Source organism: Oncorhynchus kisutch, linkage group LG11 (genome assembly GCF_002021735.2).
Source record: "Oncorhynchus kisutch isolate 150728-3 linkage group LG11, Okis_V2, whole genome shotgun sequence".
Classification (NCBI taxonomy): domain Eukaryota; kingdom Metazoa; phylum Chordata; class Actinopteri; order Salmoniformes; family Salmonidae; genus Oncorhynchus; species Oncorhynchus kisutch.
This window is the reverse complement of record NC_034184.2, coordinates 28,984,634-29,006,045: the sequence shown is the minus strand read 5'-3', so window position 1 is coordinate 29,006,045 and position 21,412 is coordinate 28,984,634. Positions and strand designations below refer to the sequence as shown.

The following is a 21,412-nucleotide window of genomic DNA, read 5'->3' as shown; positions in this document are numbered from 1 at the left end:
TCACGAAGGCCAAGATGATCATCAAGGACCTCAGCCACCCAAGTTATGGTCTGTTCACTCTGCTACCATCTAGCAGACAAAGCTTCTATCTCCAGGCCATCAGACTGTTGAAAAGCCATCGCACCATCTCCTGTAGTAAGAGACAAAGATAGACTCACTTACAAAACACACACACACACACACACACACCCAACACTGCTGTCCCGTGTACTTAGCCTAGAGACATTAAATACTGGACCGTTTCTTTTATACTGTTTTTCACACTGTATTCATATACTGTATTCTTCACATTGCTCATTCTAATATATCTACTACTGTACATTGCATTTAGTTACACTGTTTATACACTGGATTCTCAACATAGCTCACTGTAATATATCTACTGCTGTACATATCCTTCTTAGTTTATCTTTTTTGTGTATATACACACACGCATAGATTGCATTTGGATTACTTACAAAATGTTATTTGGGTAAACTGGGTTCGTTCTGACATTCGTGATTTGTTGTTTTTGTTTATTCGTGTACTTGTTTGACATTTTTGCTGCTCTGTGGAGTGGTTGAAAAACTAGTTTTAATGACGCCAACCTAAGTGTATGTAAACTTACGACTTCAACTGTACATCTTTATCAGATAATGACACAGGGCTCGTTTAATTGTGAGGCTTAACACGGAAGCATTTCACTGGACCCACTATAACCTCTGATAAACTGTGTACGCGACCAATACATGTTGATTTGATTTGTGTTGATGTATCAAAATAAACTGTTGAATAAGCATGTCGTTTTTTTTCCCTATTCCTTTGTTTCATGCTAAAAATATAGTGCCACTGTGAAAACAATTGAATCCCATAGTCCATATTGCATACTGTAGTTTAAAAACTGCTGAGTCCAAAACAGTTATTCAAAATGTGACATATACAACTAAATATTGTAGTAGTTTAACTACTGGTAAATCTAGATTTCAAAGCTATAGGGAAAAAAACGTTTTTTTGTTTCTTTTGAATTAAGGCCAGAGGGCTTAAACTACCATTATGGAAAAAACACATACATTTCACATGTGAAGTGTTCCAAAAACACATGTTTTCATGTGACCTTATGTGAAGTTAATGTGATAACAGGTTACAACATGTAAAGCAACGTGATAACAGGTTACAACATGTAAAGCAATGTGATAACAGGTTACAACATGTAAAGCAATGTGATAACAGGTTACAACATGTAAAGCAATGTGATAACAGGTTACAACATGTAAAGCAATGTGATAACAGGTTACAACATGTAAAGCAATGTGATAACAGGTTACAACATGTAAAGCAATGTGATAACAGGTTACAACATGTAAAGCAATGTGATAACAGGTTACAACATGTAAAGCAATGTGATAACAGGTTACAACATGTAAAGCAATGTGATAACTTGTCATAACCTGTGATCACGTGAAGTTCCAAAACCAGGTTTTCACATGATTTCACATGAAATTTCATGTGAAATCATGTGATTTTCCACGTGAAATCATGTGGTTTTTCTGTAAGAGCTCAACCACAATCATTCCTGTTGAATCACTTGACACACACCGAAAGCCTCACACACACATTAGGCCTGTGTTCTTAGAAAAAATCTGCTGTGTCTTACTAGATACACACATCTGATGTAATGAAAAGGTCATCATTACTCATTGTTTAATCTGACCAGAACACATGACGACTTCCATTTCACTCAGGACGCTGACACTACGCTACTACTACTCATATACATACATCCGTGACATTAACTTGACATTTATACATTTTCTATTTGACATCATCTATACAGGGAATCATAAACCTCCCACTCTGAAAGAAGATTAAAATTGTAAACACAACCCACACAATGTGATACCTGACAAGTTCTGCACCGTATGAAGAAAGCTTTTAAGTTATGATAACATGCACATTACACAGAGACCTTTTACATCTGCTAAGGTTGCTAAAAGAATACTGTATTTAACCTTCAGTATCAATACTTATGCCATTTGAAATCTAATCTCCAAAAATAGACTAGCCTACATGCTTACATTTCAAGACAAATCCTTATTGCTAAAACTACTCAACTCCATTCTATCCAAACAAGTTTTATTTGTCACATGCACGAGTACAGTGAAACGCTTGACTTGCAAGCCCTACCCAGCAGTGCAGTTTTCATTATCAAAATAGTATAGCTAATCAAAAAATAAACAAGAAATAAGATATTAGAGAGGAAGATACAGTATAAGGGGCACAGTGCCAATACAAAATGGAAAATTTGTGCAGCATTTATCTGATACATAAAAATTATACAATTTAGGTAGCAGATGTCATGGAGGCCTCCTTTTTCTGCCCAGTAACAGAATGCTGAGTAATCTCAGTCATAGCCTCCCACTCGCAACTACCCACGCTACACTGGTCTTGGTCTGCACCCTGGTAATAATACCAAAACTACCAGCACTTAACAGACGCCCACAACACAACAGACACTCCATTTACAGTAAATGGGTGCAGTAGAAGCAGAATGAGCATGGGGGATTCTGTAACCCATAGAGACCCATATATCACAGAAAACACCTCACTCCAAATTCATTCCCACTTCAACTAAAAGCTTAAACATCTGATTTGGTTTAGAGAGTGTGACTCTTTTATTATACACTTCATTACACTACTCGTTTGCCCATTGTAAATGACATGTACATGACTGGGACTTTTCTTATACCATGCCTTACAGAAAACATTTGGTTAATCAATCTAGCAAACAACCAATGAGATGCATCTGTTTAAAGATTGTCCATGTTTGGACGTGTTCTTGATGATAAAAAAAAAACTGACTGAGTAGAAGGGGAACCGCATCTTGTCTTTGGACACATTTAGGTGATCTTGTCAAGTGTTAAATAAAATGGATTCCACTTCTACTTTGAATATGCCAATTACAGATTAATTGTGCATACAGTACATTATGCTGACTATATATTTACAAGAAGCGCACATAACATCGTTTAGAAATGAAATTACCTGAAAGTAGTGAACTTTTTAAAATGTAGAGTGATGTGCAACTTACAAAAATTTGAGTCCTGTAGCCTACATAAAACAAATGATTGAGAGAAAAACTGAATTCTCAATTGAAAGTCAGCTGCAATTAATGCATTATGCCATGTTGGTGTGCCAAATGAATACAATTTGTGGTTAAGTTTGGCAGGCAGCATATATATTACTAGTCAGACAGAAATCATTATGTCAATCATTTGAAGTAGTAATATGCCTGCGGACATCCATCTGATCTCTATATCATTTAACCTAATAGTAGGAACATCGTCAAACACTAAAGAAATTGACAACACAAACGACATTCAAACATGGATGACCCAGCATATGCTTACCATTCACTCACTCCCTCCTGGTCCTCTTAAGAACCCAGACCCTCTGAACACAAAGAACAATAGTCAGACTCCATCCATCTGAAATGGGTCAGTTTCATCACAATGAGTGAGACCGGTTCCCTGCCCACACACATAGCTGAATGACCCACTCAAACAGCACCCCCACCCAAGAAGATTACAGATATCCATATGAGTCAGAGAGAGCAAAAACAGAGTGAGCAGCTAACAGAACACAATCACTCATGCCTTAGCTGAGTCATCAAAATTACCACTTCCTATCTTTGCATGCCTGTCATAACTCCCCTAATGACTGGTCAAGTTCTCAGGAATCCAAACTGAACCATGGGAAGACTGGATGTAGGACAGTATGTGTTCCTGAACCAGATTGAGGGGGTTGGGGGATAAATTAAATTGACCTCTGAGTTGGACATACACTTTGTGTGTGTGTACAGTGCATTTGGAAAGTATTCAGACCCCTTGACTTCGTCCACATTTTGTTACGCAACAGCCTAATTCTAAAATAGATTAAAACGTTTTTTTCCCCCTCATCAAGCTACACATGATACCCCATAATGACAAAGCAAAAACAGGTATTTATACAAATAAAAAACTGAAATAACATTTACATAAGTATTCAGACCCTTTACTCAATAATTTGTTGAAGCACTTTTGGCAGTGATTAGTCTTCTTGGGTATGACACTACAAGCTTTGCACACCTGAATTTGGGGAGTTTCTCCCATTCCTCTCTGCAGATCCTCTCAAGCTCTGTCAGGTTGGATGGAGAGCGTTGGTGCACAGCTATTTCCAGGTCTCTCCAGAGATGTTAGATCGGGTTCACGTCTGGGATCTGGCTGGGCCACTCAAGGACATTCAGAGACTTGTCCCGAAGCCACTCCTGCGTTGTCTTGGCTGTGTGCTTAGGGTCGTTGTCCTGTTAGAAGGTGAAAATTCGCCCCAGTCTGAGGTCCTGAGCAGGTTTTTATCAAGGATCTCTCTGTACATTGCTCTGTTCATCTTTGTCTTGATCCTGACTAGTCTCCCAGTCCCTGCCGCTGAAAAACATCCCCACAGCATGATGCTGCCGCCACCATGCTTCACCATAGGGATGGTTCCAGGTTTCCTCCAGATGTGACGCTCAGCATTCAGGCCAAAGAGTTCAATCTTGGTTTCATCAGACCAGAGAATCTTGTTTCTCATGGTCTGAGAGTCTTTAGATGCCTTTTGGCAAACTCCAAGCGGGCTGTCATGTGCCTTTTACTGAGTAGTGGTTTCCGTCTGGCCACTCTACCATAAAGGCTGGATTGGTGGAGTGCTGCAAAGATGGTTGTCATTCTGGAAGGTTCTCCCATCTTCACAGAGGAACTCTAGAGCTCTGTCAGAGTGACCATCGGATTCTGTAATTTTGCTCTGACAACGGTCAGCTCCAAATCATGTCCAATCAACTGAATGTATCACAGGTGGACGCCAATCAAGTTGTGGAAACATCTCAAGGATGATCAACGGAAACAGGATGCTCAATTTCAAGTCTCATAGCGAAGGGTCCGAATTATTTTGTAAATAAGGTATTTCTGGTTTTTATTTGTAATAAATTTGCAAACATTTCTAAAAACCTCTTTTCGCCTTGTCATTATGGGGTATTGTGTGTAGATTGCTGATGAAAAAAAATATTTCATACATTTTAGAATAAGGCTGTAACATAAAATGTGGAAAAAGTCAAGGGGTCTGAATACTTTCCGAAGGCACTGTATATGAGTGTGCGCATGCATCCACAACTGTCTCAGTTGGACAAATGCATACCATGCCTCCGTCATAGCGATGACCTCAAACTTTTGTGTGATGATAGTAGAGTACAGGAGGAGATTCTATGGCCATTATCATGTTATACATCAGTATCCCAGGCCTTTGTAGCTGAGCAGCCCACTAGGAACAGGTTTGGTAACTCGTGTTTTTATACTACACCAACAAACTTAGGTAAATCGGAAGCTTGTGTTGTAAAGCTTTGACAACAAAAAGGGAATAGTGATGTGATCTACGGGACTTTAATGACGACTAGCCAACCTTTTGATACTGCATCCTGTTCACAGGGTTGGTTAACTCTTGAGGTTCCTCGGGTCTCCGCCAAATTAGGTAAATCCCCTTTTTGTTTTAATGAACCTCACCTTATGGTGCTGTTCGGGTAATTTAAAGTGATGATTAAGGACCTAGTAGCTGAGGAATGTAACTGTTTTTCTTACATTTTGTGTTGTCCTGTAATATTATACTTTTTTTGACATTATATTGATTGCTGTTTTGCTTCACATTGTATTGATTGCTGTTTTGCTTCACATTGTATTGATTGCGGTTTTGCTTCACATTGTATTGATTGCTGTTTTGCTTCACATTATATTGATTGCTGTTTTGCTTCACATTATATTGATTGCTGTTTTGCTTCACATTATATTGATTGCTGTTTTGCTTCACATTATATTGATTGCTGTTTTGCTTCACATTATATTGATTGCTGTTTTGCTTCACATTATATTGATTACGGTTTTGCTTCACATTGTATTGATTGCGGTTTTGCTTCACATTGTATTGATTGCGGTTTTTCTTCACATTGTATTGATTGCGGTTTTGCTTCACATTGTATTGATTGCGGTTTTGCTTCACATTGTATTGATTGCGGTTTTGCTTCACATTGTATTGATTGCGGTTTTGCTTCACATTGTATTGATTGCTGTTTTTCTTCACATTGTATTGATTGCGGTTTTGCTTCACATTGTATTGATTGCGGTTTTGCTTCACATTGTATTGATTGCTGTTTTGCTTCACATTGTATTGATTGCTGTTTTGCTTCACATTGTATTTGATTGTTTTATTACTGTGATCAGGGCTCCCTTAAAAATGAGACACTGGTCTCAATGGGTTTCCCCTGAATAAATAAATAATAAATACAAACCAAATGAAATAGGCTCTCCTATTCTCCAGAGGTTTCCATGTGAACCTAGGAGCTCTTCTGTAAATAGAAACCTCCTCTGCTGCAGTTCCCACGCTGGTGGACGTCCCATTCCATACAACACACGCACAGGCTACAGTATATTAGTACATCGTATAGAATGCTGCCACGGCTTGTTTTAATAAGAAACAAAGTATGTACTATGTTATACACATCAAATAAAAACTGTAGAGACATTATGACTTGGAAATGCTTGCTCAGTGTAACTGCGTGTAGGAGGATAGGGGGGTTTGGCTCTCTCCACTCAAGTCAATGTGAACTGTGAAGAATGCTAACTTCTTATCAAAAAGAAAATAAAGGGTTGTGCTCTGATTGCTGCTCTTGCACTATTCACCTTACCCTATAATTTTTCTAAAAGGGAAGACGACTCATAAAAATATACTGTATTTAGCATTCTACCACAAGCAGATAGGATGGACATTTGTCCTACGTGATTTTGGTCCCTAACCAATATCCATGCCAAGGGGCGCAGCTTTGGTTTTAGAAGTGGGGGGGACATAATCATTATTATTATTTTAAACACTCCAAACAGCCTACCCAACCACTCGGAGGCATCCGAATGGTCCTAAAGCACAACGTTGCCTTGTTTTGTATCCCATTCCAATGATAATACTGGCGGGGACAAAAATGCAATTTCAGAATATGGGGGGGGACATATCCCCCCTGTCCCCATTGAAAGTTGCGCCCCTGTCCATGCCTATTTGCTTGGTATCTCAGAACACACAGATATCCAGCATGTCACTACACAGTCATTTCACCACTGAATCTAACTTCTGACTCATAGCCCTGTTGTTGCTGGTCTCTACAGATATGTGCATTGTGAATCCTTTTTTCACTAGATATTGCTCTGTCATGGAGGAGCTCATACTATATGTAAAGTCACATACACGGTATATCCATCAGTTCACAAGATAAAGGGTGTTTTTAAGACTGTTTTTGGTCTTTGCAATGCTAGTCTTTATTTAGTAACTGTCCAGTGAACATTTTAAAAGCTCATATTCTGTTTGCTCATACCCAAATAATATTGTTGACTCGTCCTTTACTTGTAGTTGTGGCCAAAGCATAAATTAGAGAAAAAAACACTCTGTAGAACCCCATCTCAAACTTGTTTTTGAAACAAACAGTAAAAAAAAAAAAGCTTGACATTTTCTGGGATAATGACATCATCCTCTTTTGCCAAGACAGGTCCGTATGTGATTAGTACAGCAGCTTTTTGCTGTTTTCCAAATTCTCCGGTTGGGGTAAGTATCCTTCTCGAGACTATGGGAGACACGGGCTCAGGAGTGCACATTCACTGCATACAAGCGAGCTAGCTAGCAAGCCAAGCAATCCACAGCTGGTGTTAGCATACAGGACAAAGCCTATGCAACAACTATCTCGTCAGTCACTTCTATTTCAAATTATGTGGTTTGTAACAGTTGGGCCCGCTGGCTGTTTGGAAGCAGTTAGCTATCGCGGCTAACTTAGCTAGCTGGCTAGCCAACAAGAAAGCAAGTCAAAGCAGATCCTCCACACAACAATCACCTCGCCATTCCATTCTATGGTTTGTAGCTAAAATGTTATGTCAAGAGGCAACCTAGTTTTTTCTTTATTTTTTTACTATTTTCTATATTGTAGAATAATAGTGAAGACATCAAAACTATGAAAAACCACATATGGAATCATGTAGTAACCAAAACATTGTAAACAAATCCAAATATATTTTGATTTTAGATTCTTCAAAGTAGCCACCCTTTGCCTTGATGACAACTTTACACACTCTTGGCATTCTCTCAACCAGCTTCACCTGGAATGCATGTTGGCTGCTTTTCCTTCACTCTGCGGTTCCACTCATCCCAAACCATCTCAATCGGGTTGAGGTCAGGTGATTGTGGAGGCCAGGTCATCTGATACTCCATCACTCTCCTTCTTGGTCAAATATCCCTTACACAGATCGGAGGTGTGTTGGGTCATTGTCCTGTTGAAAAACAAATTATAGTCCCACTAAGCACAAACCAGATAGGATGGCGTATAGCTGCAGAATGCTGTGGGAGCTATGCAGGTTAAGTATGCCTTTAATTCTAAATAAATCACTGACAGTGTCACCAGCAAAACACCCTAACACCATCACACCTCCACCTCCACGCTTCATGGTGGGAACCACACGTGGAGATCATCTGTTCCCCTACTCTGCGTCTCACAAAGACATGGGGGTTGGAACCAAAAATCTTACAATTGGACTCATCAGACCAAAGGACAGCAATTTCTGAGGCTGGTAACTCTAATGAACGTATCATCTGCAGCAGAGGTAACTCTGGGTCTTAATTTCCTGTGGCGGTCCTCATGAGAACCAGTTTCATCATAGCGCTTGATAGTTTTTGCGACTGCACTTGAAGAAACTTTCAAAGTTCTTGAAATGTTCTGCCATGACTGACCTTCATGTCTTAAAGTAATGATGGACTGTCAAAACTCTTTGCTTATTTGAGCTGTTCTTGCCATAATATGGACTTGGTATTTTACCAAGTAGGGCTATCTTCTGTATACCAGCCCTACCTTGTCACAACACAACTGATTGGCTCAAATTCATGAAGGAAAGAAATTCCACAAATGAACTTGTAATAAGTCACACCTGCCAATTGAAATGCATTCCAGGTGACTACCTCATGAAGTTGGTTGAGAGAATGCCAAAAGTGTGCAAAGAAGGTCATTAAGGCAAAGGGTGGCTACTTTGAAGAATCTAATTTGTTTTACACTTTTTGGGTTACTACATGATTCAATGTGTTATTTCATAGTTTCTACAATGTAGAAAATATTAAAAATAAAGAAAAACCATGGAATGAGTAGCTGCGTCCAAACCTTTGACTGGTACTGTAGGTACTAGCAGTAGCTAGCTAGCTTCATGGCTTGCTAGTTAGGTAACTAACAAAATAAATATCAGGAATATAGTGACAAAGCAAAGGACAGAAATGACTCAATCATATGAAATAATCAGTCTGCATTTACTGCTGTTAAAGTGCCCTAGTAGTTCCATTGTTCCATCCTGAATCCATCACTTGGCTTGGTGCAGCCGGGCTCTTGGTGCAGCCGGTCTGTCCCAGTGCCCCCAAGTGGGAGCTAATTTGAATATCAAAGTGTATGGGCGTTTCATTGGCTTTGCGGTCAAATCCCTTCTTTTTTTAAAATCCAATATACACCAAACAACCCTGTTGTTTCCAAGCAGGCCAATCAGGGTCACAGAGAAAAGCTGCTTTTTAACATTTTTAATTATACTTTTTTGGAAGGACATCTATTTAAATTCATATTTCATAAAAATCTGGAACACTGGACAGGCATGCTATTTCTAAGAGGTTTCTTAAAGCTGCAAAATGTCACTTTTTGGGTGACCTGACAAACTTCACATACAAATGTAAGTTATAGTTCTGTCATTCTCATACCTGTTTCATACACTCACCAAGTTTGGCTTTGGTCCCATGTTCATTAGTTGGGTCTCTTCCGTCAAAATGTATGAAATAATGTCTGACTAATTTTGTCTCCACGAGGTGTGAGTCAGGGTTTCCCCGCTAGTCCACTCCTATTTATTTGAGTCTTCGATCCCCTGACATGTGCGATACGTGCTGAAAAGACCATCTCAGGTGTGTGCGCATTTATGAACATGAGTTCAAATTAAATCTATATGCTGACGACATCCTACTCACCCTTAGTAACCCTCCAATCTCCCTACCAGCAGTCTTAAAGATGACTGACTCATTTGGCTCCCTCTCAAGATACAATATCAACTGGAGTAAGAGTGAGGCTATGCCTCGCAACCCACACACATTTCAGGCTGACTTAGTGGGTTCCCCATTTGTTTGGAAGACTAGTGGCATGAAGTATCTAGGAGTTAATATAGTATTCCCCATAACCAAGATATTCAGTCTAAATGGACCTAGAGTTGTCCAGGTCATCAGTGATGATATTAAGAGATGGCTAACTATCTGTATGGGGCAGAGCTGATATTTTGAAGATGAATGTACTACCTAGGCTAGCCTGTGATATTTCTTCCATCCCTGGCCAGTTCCAGTCATGGTTTAAGGAGGTACAAACTCTCTCCTCACAGTTCTTATAGAACAATCAGAAACCCAGGATAGGTTATAGGAAACTGGCTGCACCTAGATTCAAAGGTGGACTGGGTGTCTCAGTTGTATTAATCTACTAGTTGTCACATAATTCAAGATATCCCTTTACATGGGTTTACACATCTATAAGATTGGCAGCTGGGAGTGGTTAGAGGAGAGGATAATGTCTGAACACAGGTCTGTTTCCCTGGCATCAATGTGGTACTGCCCCAAACCCCCTACTGCCCTTGACAGTGTAATTATCAGGTTCTCATGTAGCATTGTTAAGATGATGCGCAGAAGGTTTGGTGTAAAATGTCTTTCTCTTCCATCCTGTCCCATGTGGCATAACCCCCTGTTTACAGCTGGGGAAAACACTTTGAATAATAGACTCTGGCATAGCCACGGTATTTCATCTATTGGTCAGATAGTTAAAGATGATATTCTACACTTTTCCCAAGTGAAGGCAGATTTAGGTTTGAGCGATACCTACAGCTTAAGACAGTCATATGTACGGTTCGTAAAAAGGAGGATGCTGAATCTGACTCTGGTACAGAGTTAGATCAGAACCTCAGCAATGCTGCCTCCAAGAGAAGAACTGTATGAGGCATTTCTAGACGGTTGATTTTTTCCATCCCAAATGCATATTCTCCCATTCAGTTAGCATAGGAGTGTGACTTGAACAATGTCCCCATCGCAATGGGACACTACTTGGAGAAGGGGTCTGACCACTTCAACATGTGTTAGGTATAAGATCATGTGTATAGTGTATAGCCTATACCACCCATATACGTATCTCAAAGATAGATTTTAATACATCTAACTTGTGCTGGCACAACTGTGGTAGCAACGGATCTTTACTTCCCATATTGTGGGAATGCCCTGGAGTGAAAACATTTTGGTCTGAAGCTATTTCAGTTTTGTCCAACATTTTTTAAGTTGAATTTCCAAGGTGTTCCATTTAAAAAAATGTAACTAGGCAAGTCAGTTAAGAACAAATTCTTATTTATAATGATGGCCTTCCGGGGAACAGTGGGTTAACTGCCTTGTTCAGGGGCAGAACAACAGACTTTTTAAACTTGTCAGCTCGGGGACTCAATACAGCAACCTTTTGGATACTGGCCCAATGCTCTAACCACTAGGATACCTGCCACCCCATCTTATGTTTACTTGGTCAAAGCCCAGAAAATATACTGTTCATACACTTTCAGTCAAGAGAATCAATCTTCTTAACTGGAAAGAACCTAAACCAACTTGCTTTTCTGTGGACCGCTGGCCGGAGGACTACTTAGACCTTTTATACATGGAACGTGCAGCTTGTCTGTTCAAGGACTTCAATCTAAGTTTACATGGTCACTGGGTCACTGTACGCAAGTTCTTGGACTCTGGAAATGTACACATTCAAGTTTTAATCCTGAATATCTGCAAAGATCATTTGTACGAAGTAGAAACCTTGTAACTCTTATTTGATGCATTTCCCTTCCCCTGTTTTTTTGTTCTGTACTGCATGTACTGTCATTCGTGTTGTTTCTATGCTGAAAAACAATAAAAACTGTTAACAGTAAAGATCTGTCATTCTCATTGAAAGCAAGTCTAAGAAGCAGTAGATGTGTTCTGTATGCTCTATTTCTATGTTTCACATTACAAAATATGTTTGTTTCTGGAAAATATATTTAACAGTGGTTTAGACACAAAAATTATTCTCTACACTATACTTGCTTGTTTTGTCACAAACTGAAATTAGGCAAACAATTGTAATTTTTATAACCACAAAAAGGCGGAGCGATTTTTGTATAGTGCATCTTTAAGTAAGATCCTTTTCGTGGCCTGAGAAGGATATATTTCTGTACATGAGCTTGTCATCTGGTACACAGGAAGGGCCTTTTGCAACTGAGAGAAATGAGTCAGTCATGATGCTACAAAAACAGACATTCCCACACTCTGTCACACACCCACACAGACACTGAGCCAGTCCGTAATGGGGAAATAAAATACTGGAATTACAGTATGACCTTGATGTGAGAGTAGGAACTGTTAATGTAGTGTTTGCCCACTTGGCAACTACATGAAATGTAGAGACATTTCAAACTCAAGGCTGAGGACAGTTCTACAGCCCTACAGGAGGTCTGGGTTAAATCGGGGGAGAAGAGGAACTGAGTCAGGTCTGGATTAACAGAGTTAGTTCTCAGCCAGGTCACAGACATATTCTTCATTGTGTGTGCTTAATTACACTACCATGTCAGATATGCGGGGGTGAGACTGCATGCACAACATTTCCTTTCCTACCCCTCAGTTCCAACTCCAGACAAAAAAAACTACTGTACTGTGTGGGTGATTCACAGTGTGTCTGACCACCAACGATGAGACACCACAGGTGGGAATAAAATTAATTTGTGGGAGGTAGAGTGGAGGAGTAAAGCCTGTTAATAGCAGAGACACCCAGAGTTGTTAATAGCAGGATGTTAGTATTATCCTAGTACAGGGAGTGATGTCGACCATCGGGCTGGCACAATAACCATGAAAAATAAAAACCTTTTTTTATTTTCACATGAAGAGGGTAAAATTGGTCATTATTTTACGAGTAGAACGGCATGGTTGGGAGGAAAAGCTTAATTTCCAAAAGTTCCAACTCGTTTTTGAGACGGGGGTGTCACCAAAGCTGTGCTTTATTCATTAGGTATGTACTGTAGCTCATTTTAAGCAAAACAAATAAAAATACTTTTATGACAATAACCGTGGTCATTTGTATGAGAATGAATTGTTCCCCAAAAATCCATAATCATCACAGCCCTAGTCTACCATCTGACTACATTAGTCTCTCATAACACATTCTACAAATCACTATAGTTTGTAGCAAAAAAAAATAGAGCCCCACACCTGCCAACGAAAATACTGGACATGAAGATTTGTATGTCTTATATGTATTAGTTTGATCCATGTTACACAATAAGTGGGAACTGAAATCCCTCACGTGCATACTGAACAGACACACACACCCCACACACACATTGTCTTTGTCAGGAAAAGTAGGCCAACAGCTGTGTCCCTGTCCTCATTATAATAATCTACAGTGTGAAACTGGTTTGTACACTTTCTCACTGCTCATCCCCTCCTTCCCCACTGCTTAGAATATGCCTGTCAATAAATCTACCTGACACAAAACAACCAATCAATATCCTCCAATCCTAGAGGGGACAGAGAGAATAGAGCAGCTCACCAGCCCAGCCCAAGCAGGCGGGCAGTAAGCATTCAGACAGACAATGATGTTGGGTGTGATTTCATGAGGAAATCAATATTCTGAGATCTATCACAGACACCATGATAACACATTCCCACATTCTCTTGAATGAGAGCCAGTCAACATCTGATGGATGGCCTTTGACCTACACTACAGTACAGAACATACTCTGGTGTTTCCCATTTTGATACTGGTATACTAGTAACTAGCCATGCAAAACAATGTTACCGGGCTCAGTACATATAAAAGAGACTAGGTGATTACATGTTATCAAAGCAGAATTACATTTTCACCTACAGTGTATCAACAGTCTTGATAAAGGACAAATCCATCAATTTACTTTTTAGTAAACAACTGAGCAAAAGTTTGTGTTAGTGGGAACAACAATGTGAATCATTATCCATTATGATTTGACCATTGTGAGGTGCTCACATCATTATTGGAAAAACTCTTCCAAGGTTACTGTGAAAACAGTGCCACCTTGAGACAGAGACATAACCCTACCAAGTGGAAAGGTAAAAGCCAACGTCTCTAAAAAAGGTTCACTAGATGGCACTAAAACCTAATGTATCTGATATTGCATACCACAAGCCATCACAAGGAGCAGAAGGAGAACAGCTCTTCACTGCTTTATTGAGGTGAATACATTCACATTAGATTCAAATATGTACTGCACTGACACAAACATGTACTGCAATGACACAAATTACTGATGACTGGTTGAAATAAATTGATAGCAAGAACATTGTGGGACCTGTACTGTTAGATTTCAGTCAGCCTTTGATATTATTGACCATAACCTGATGCTGAGAAAACAAACAGTACCAGTCAAAAGTTTGGACACACCGACTCATTCAAGGGTTTTTATTTATTTTGACTATTTTCTACTATGTAAAATAATAGTGAATACATCAAAACTATTAAATAAAACATATAGAATCATGTAGTAACCCCAAAAAATTATTGTTAAATCAAAATATATTTAATATTTGAGATTCTTCAAACTAGCCACCATTTGCCTTGATGACAGCTTTGCACACTCTTGATATTCTCTCAACCAGCTTCATGAGGTAATCACCAAGAATGCATTTCAATTAACAGATGTGCCTTGTTAAAAGTTCATTTGTGGCCCTCCCGGGTGGTGCAGCGCCAGCTCTGTCGTAACCGGCCGCGAGGTCCGTGGGGCGATGCACAATTGGCCTAGCGTGTCGTCCGGGTTAGGGAGGGCTTGGTCGGTAGGGATGTCCTTGTCTCATCGCGCACCAGCGACGCCTGTGGCGGGCCAGGTGCACAGTGTTTCCTCCGACACATATGTGCGGCTGGCTTCCGGGTTGGATGCGTGCTGTGTTAAGAAGCAGTGCGGCTTGGTTGGGTTGTGTATCGGAGGACGCATGACTTTCAACCCTTCGTCTCTCCCGAGCCCTCACGGGAGTAATAGCGATGAGACAAGATAGTAGCTACTAAAAACAATTGGATACCACGAAATTGGGGAGATTTTTTATTTTTTAAGTTCATTTGTGGAATTCCTTTCCTTCTTAATGTGTTTGAGCCAATCAGTTGTGTTGTGACAAGTTAGGGGTGGTATACAGACCAAGTCCATATTATAGTAAGAACAGCTCAAATGAGCAAAGACATGCCATCATTAGTTTAAGACATGAAGGTTAGTCAATCTGGAAAATTTCAAGGACTTGGAAAGTTTCTTCAAAAGCAGTTGCAAAAACCATCAAGCACTATCATGAAACTGGCTCTCATGAGGACCGCCACAGTAAAGTAGTTACCAATGCGGCAAAGGAGAAGTTCATTAGAGTTAACTGTACCTAAGAAGGCAGCCCAAATAAATGCTTCACAGAGTTCAGGTAAAAGACACATCTCAACATCAACTGTTCAGAGACGATTGCGTGAATCAGGCCTTCATGGTGGAATTCCTGCAAAGAAACCACTACTAAATAACACCAATAATAAGAAGAGACTTGCTTGGGACAAGAAACATGTGCAATGAACATTAGACCGGTGGATATCTGTCCTTTGGTCTGATGAGGCCAAATGTAGGTTTTTGGATCCAACCCAGTGTCTTTGTGAGATGCAGAGTAGGTGAACGGATGATCTCTGCATGTGTAGTTCCAACCGTGAAGCATGGAGGAGGAGTGATGGTTTGGGGGTGCTTTGCTGGTGACACTATCAGTGATTTATTTAGAATTCAAGGCACATTTTACCAGCATGGCTACAACAGCATTATGCAGCGATACGCCATCCCATCTGGTTTGCGCTTAGTAGGACTATCATTTGTTTTTCAACAGGACAATGACCCAACACACCTCCAGGCTGTGTAAGAGCTATTTTACCTAGAAAGACACTGATGGAGTGCTGCATCAGATGACCTGGCCTCCACAATCACCCGACCTCAACCCGATTGAGATGGTTTGGGATATGTTGGACCCCAGAGTGAAGGAAAAGCAGCCAACAAGTGCTCTGCATATGTGGGAACTCCTTCAAGACTGTTGGAAAAGCAGTCTAGGTGAGGCTGGTTGAGAGAATGCCAAGAGTGTGCAAAGCTGTCATCTAGGAAAAGGGAGTGGCTCCTTTGAAGGATCTCAAATATAAACGTAAATGTAAACTTCTGACTTAAACTACATGTGTTATTTCAAAGTTTTGATGTCTTCACTAATATTTTACAATGTAGAAAATAGTAAAAATAAAGAAAAACCCTTGAATGAGTAGGTGCGTCCAAACTGGTACTGTATGTTTTATAGCCAAATACATTTAAACTCATTTTTTCACAATTCCTGACATTTAATCCTAGTAAAAATTCCCTGTTTTAGGTCAGTTAGGATCACCACTTTATTTTAAGAATGTGAAATGTCAGAATAATAGAGAGATTCATTACAGCTTTTATTTCTTTCATCACATTCCCAGTGGGTCAGAAGTTTACATACACTCAATTAGTATTTGGTAGCATTGCTTTTACATTGTTTAACTTGGGTCAAACGTTTTGGTTAGCCTTCCACGAGCTTCCCACAATAAATCGGGTGAATTTTGGTCCATTCCTCCTGACATTGCTCGCAGACGTTTTTTCAGTTCCGCCCACACATTTTCTATAGGTTTGAGGTCAGGACTTTGTGATGGCCACTCCAATACCTTGACTTTGTTGTCCTTAAGCCGTTTTGCCACAACTTTGAAAGTATGCTTGGGGTCATTGTCCATTTGGAAGACCCATTTGCAACCAAGCTTTAACGTCCTGACTGATGTCTTGAGATGTTGCTTCAATATATCCACATAAGTCATGTTGCCTCATGATGCCATTTATTTTGTGAAGTGCACCAGTCCATCCTGTAGCAAAGCACCCCCACAACATGATGCTGCCACCCCCGTGATTCACGGTTGGGATGGTGTTCTTCGGCCTGCAAGCCTCCACCTTTTTCCTCCAAACATAACGATGGTCATTATGGCCAAACAGTTCTATTTTTGTTTCATCAGACCAGAGGACATTTCTCCAAAAAGTACAGTCTTTGTCCCCATGTGCAGTTGCAAACTGTAGTCTAGCTTTTTTAGGGCTGTTTTGGAGCAGTGGCTTCTTCCTTGATGAGCGACCTTTCAGGTTTGGTTGATATAGGACATGTTTTACTGTGTATATAGATACTTTTGTACCTGTTTCCTCCAACATCTTCACAAGGTCCTTTGCTGTTGTTCTGGGATTGATTTGCACTTTTCGCACCAAAGTACGTTAATCTCTAGGAGACAGAACGCGTCTCCTTCCTGAGCGGTATGACAGCTGCGTGGTCTCATGGTGTTTATTCTTGCATACTATTGTTTGTACAGATGAATGTGTTACCTTCAGGTGTTTGGAAATTGCTCCCAAGGATGAACCAGATTTGTGGTCTACAATTTTCTTTCTGAGGTCTTGGCTGATTTCTTTTTGATTTTCCCATGATGTCAAGCAAAGAGGCACGGAGTTTGAAGGTCCACAGGTACACCTCTAATTGACTCAAATGATGTCAATTAGCCTATCAGAAGCTTCTAAAGCCATGACATCATTTTCTGGAATTTTCCAAGCTGTTTAAAGGCACAGTCAACTCAGTGTATGTAAACTTCTGACCCACTGGAATTGTGATACAGTGAATTATAAGTGAAATAACCTGTAAACAATTGTTGGAAAAATTACTTGTGTCATGTACAAAGTAGATGTCCTAACAGACTTGCCAAAACGATAGTTTAACAAGAAATTTGTGGAGTGGTTGATAAACAAGTTTGAATGACTCCAACCTAAGTGTATGTAAACTTCCAACTTCAACTGTATCTAACAGAACTCAAAGGGTTTTCCTTAATAGAAGCCTCTCTTATGTCAAACATTTATGGTGTGGTGTACTGCAGGTCAGCTCTCTAGGCCTTCTACTCTTTAGTATTTTTACCAATGACCTGCCACTGGTATTAAATAAATCTTGTTCAATATCAGCAGCTAATGAAGTCACTGAAACGCTTAACAAAGAGCTGCAGTCAGTTTTGGGCTGGGTGGCCAGTAATAAACTGGTCCTGAAGTTCTCTAAAACTAAGAGTATTGTATTTGGTACAAATCATTCCCTAAGCTCTAGACCTCAGCTGAATCTGGTAATGAGTGATGTGGCTGTTGAACAAGTTAAAGAGACCAGAATAATTGGTGTTACCTTCGAGTGTAAACAGGCATGGTCAAAACATATATATTCAATGGTTGTAAAGACGGGGAGAGGTCTGCTCTTTTGACACCACACTCCAAAGAGCAAGTCCTGCAGGCTCTAGTTTTATCTTATATTGATTATTGTCCAGTCATGTGGTCAAGTGCTACAAAGAAAGACTTCATTAAGCTGCAGCTGGCCCAGAACAGAGTGGCAGGTCTTTCTCTTCGTTGTAATCAGAGGGCTAATATAAATCACAGGAGGTTGGTGGCACCTTAATTGGGGACAATGGACACGTGGTAATGGCTGGAGCGGAATAAGTGGAAAGGTATCAACAACATTAAACACATGGTTTCCATGTGTTTGATGCCATTCCATTCGCTCCATTCCAGACATTATTATGAGGCATCCTCCACCGATATTAATGCTGTGCATGCCAGTCTCTCTTGGCTAAGAGTTGAGGAGAGACTGACTGCACCACTTCTTATTTTACTAAGAAACATTCATGTGTTGAAAATTTAAAATTGTTTGCATAGTCAACTTACACACAGCTCTGATACACACACTTATCCCACCAGACATGCCACCAGGGGTCTTTTCACAATCTTCAAATCCAGAACAAATTAAAGAGTACAATATTATATAGAGACATTATTGCAGTGAACTCCCTTCTATCTCATATTGCTCAAATGAACAGCAAACCTGGTTTTAAAAACTGATAAAGCAACACCTCACGGCACAATGCCTCTCCCCTATTTGACCTAGACATTTTGTGTGTATGTATGCCATTGTGTGTGTGCCATTTTAAAATGTTTGTAGTTCTGTCCTTGAGCTGTTCTTTTCTACGAATGTTCTGTATTATGTCATGTTTCATGTTTTGTGTGGACTCTTCCTAGAGTATATGCTGCCTTTGCAACAGCTAATGAAGATCCTAATAAAATACTAAACACCAAAAAGATTTCAATTCATTCTGAAGTATGATTTTAAAGATTTCAATTTGCTATCACTTTATCAACTGTTCTGATTACCTATTGGCCAATTCCTCTTTTATTGCTCTTCTCCATAACTGTAGATATTAAACACAATATACTCAACATTAGCTTTATTCAAGTTGTGAATATTAGACTATTGCACCACCAGTACTGACACCAGTTTGGAGTACAATACTAAAACCAAACGTGTTCAGACTCAGACTGCCATTTCAACACTACACACATTGTTTTATGAATGCAAGTTTCAAGGCCACCACTTCCTTTTCTCTTCTACTCAACAATGGCAGGTTTTTACTGGAAACCAGTCCCACTGACTAAAAACAGACTGGGGTGCTGTTGTAAACTGACGTATCGTTACAAAACTAGGTTTTGCGTGTGAACCTTCACAACTGTTAACCATATAGTGCCACAAGCTCCAACCACCATCAACTATTTCTGTTTAGCGTTTTCAGTATGCAGTGATGAGAGCTCCACAAGTACAGAAAGACATACACTATTCTGGAGAATTACCATTACCTCCATCCTGTGATACCGCAAACTGCAGCTCCTGTTGATGAAGCTAATACGAGGGGTGAAGTTCATTCTAAATGAGAATCACCAGAATGTGTTCTAGTTCCACTCCCATCAATCATGGGAAGAGGAGATGACCTCGCTCAGTTTCCTAAGGATTGTAATTCTGTCAACTGTGTGCCGTGAATGTAAATACAGTTGGTTTTCTGTCCATCTTAAATGTAAACTGATTTGGGTGGGACCTGTCTTTCAGTCTACCTAAGCTAAAACACAGAATACAGGGAGGGAGGAACTTTAGATTAAGGTCACCTTTGTGGTTTCTGAAGAGCAATATGAAAATGACTGTTCTATTCACAGCTTATCTGATGAATGTAGCCAGCTATAACTGAGCCAAACATAAACCACATGAATGGATATGAGAGAGAGAGAGGGAAGTCCCAGAGTACTCATTCTGAGACAGAAAAATTGTTTCATTCAGGCCAGGGAAAAGACATAGCATTTTGGTTGTAGAGTATATGGAACACTAGGGCTTAAATATTTTGGAAATGTGTTGTTATGTAGAGACAACTTGTCCTTCTCTCCTGTCCCATCTAGGCTGAATTGGATAGATGGGTGTTTGCATTCACCTCTTCCAGTCGTTTTATGTTTGTGGTAACAAAGAAATGCAATGTAAACTGAACTTGGGATAATGTCCATGAAACAGGTGCTGCATTCTGGATAGCTCACGCCCCCCTATCTTCTTGTCACACAGAAATGAAAGTATATGACTCGGCACTCTAGTCTTATCACAAACCTGGGCCCTATAGAAATGTAGATAAATAATATATTGAGTATGCATTCCGTTCATATTTTGGATGGGCACTTCTCCAAAGGGCTTTGTAAGATTGCCAACGGTTCAAAGACTATTGGATTTGAAACAGTTGTACACTTCTTTTTTTTTTATACAAAAAGGAACAGGAAGCTAGACTTCAATCTCATGCTGACATTGCATGCTTCCTTTTATCTCTGTAAACCGCCCTTTACACGAGTGCTCTGTAGTCCACACATTTTTTTTATTTATCAGCCAGCGTCATTCGTGCTTTACTTCCCGAAACGTCAATTTCAGAGGGAAGTTATCGTTCAAATGTATCAATAAATATGTAAATAATTACTCTTATTACATCCATTTAACTGCACCATAGTTGGCCCTTATGTGTACAGTACTTATATTTCCATTCAAGTATCAATGTTTGGCTTCCTCAAACTACAAAATATTATTTAAGATGTAAAATATTCGTTCGGTCTTCGTGTGTCAACTCACTAACAAAAATGTATCAAATAAGTTATTTCGTATGTAATTACTACTTACCCATTATTAATAGTAGTGCAGAATATTTCTGGTTTGCCCCAGTTCAGGAACGAGTTAGGTGGATAATACACTTTGACTAAGTTATTTCGATGTTGGCAAAAGTCATTCTGAACCGGACTAAGCAGTGGAACGTTAACTACCTAACTGATCGAAGTCCTGCCTGTTCATGTATAGTAACACCAGGCGTTTGTAGTTCTGTAGTCATTCATAGCTTTGGAGTTGA

The 21,412-nt window shown here is 39.8% G+C and overlaps 1 long non-coding RNA gene across 3 annotated transcripts in view; it reads right to left on the bottom strand.

Annotated features, from left to right (window-relative positions):
* Window positions 1-21,412, bottom strand: part of LOC116376202 (uncharacterized) — a 40,959-nt gene extending 19,547 nt beyond the window's left edge. The window contains exons 1-2 of one of the 3 annotated variants that reach the window (XR_004211606.1): window positions 21,190-21,412; window positions 8,169-8,339 (exon numbers count right to left, since the gene is read on the bottom strand). This is a non-coding gene — a long non-coding RNA (uncharacterized LOC116376202). The remainder of the gene's footprint in view (window positions 1-8,168; window positions 8,340-21,189) is intronic. The other 2 variants (XR_004211608.1, XR_004211607.1) reach the window with 2 other exon arrangements.